Source organism: Corvus brachyrhynchos, unplaced genomic scaffold (genome assembly GCF_000691975.1).
Source record: "Corvus brachyrhynchos isolate BGI_N302 unplaced genomic scaffold, ASM69197v1 scaffold3997, whole genome shotgun sequence".
NCBI lineage: Eukaryota > Metazoa > Chordata > Aves > Passeriformes > Corvidae > Corvus > Corvus brachyrhynchos.
In genome coordinates this window covers 3,783-4,344 of record NW_008239256.1, presented here as the reverse complement: position 1 = coordinate 4,344, position 562 = coordinate 3,783, and the positions used below count along the sequence as shown (strand labels likewise).

At 66.7% G+C, this 562-nt stretch overlaps 1 protein-coding gene across 1 annotated transcript in view; it reads left to right on the top strand.

Moving 5' to 3' along the window:
* LOC103619642 (claw keratin) overlaps positions 1 to 562 on the top strand; it is a 1,803-nt gene that overhangs the window by 561 nt on the left and 680 nt on the right. The window lies entirely within an intron of this gene.

The following is a 562-nucleotide window of genomic DNA, read 5'->3' as shown; positions in this document are numbered from 1 at the left end:
TGCTCCGCTGGGCTCTGCCCACGGCCAGGAGACACGGGGAGCCCTTGGGCAGGGCCCCGCTCTTCTGCCAACTCCCTCCTGCCCTCCCACAGCAATAAAAGCTGCCTTGCATTGCAATGTTCACCCTGCTCTCGTTTGGTCTTTGCTCCACACCCAATGCTCCGAGTCCAGGGGGGTTTCCAGGCGGGTCCCACTCAGCCCCACTTGCACAAGGCACAGGAGAACACTGGGAGCTGCCAGGACTCCTCCTGCCTGTCCTTGGCCACCCCGCCCTGGGTAGCAGAGCTCCCCTGAGCCAGACCCTGCTCAGCTCCCTGGACAAGGCCTCTCCCCCTCTCCCTGCCCGGCTCCTCCCCACTTTGGGCTCCTGCTCTGACGCCCCACAAGAGCCCCGGCCCACACCGCCAGGTCCCTTCCCACTCCGGACACTCCCAAAGGGCTGCCTGGAGCCCCATGGCCGTGGGCATTGGGGTGCAAATGGAGGCACCCCAAGGGACGCAGCCCAGCTCCGGGGCTCCTGGGAGGCCCTGGCTCCAGAGGGGAGAGGGAGAACAACCCCCAG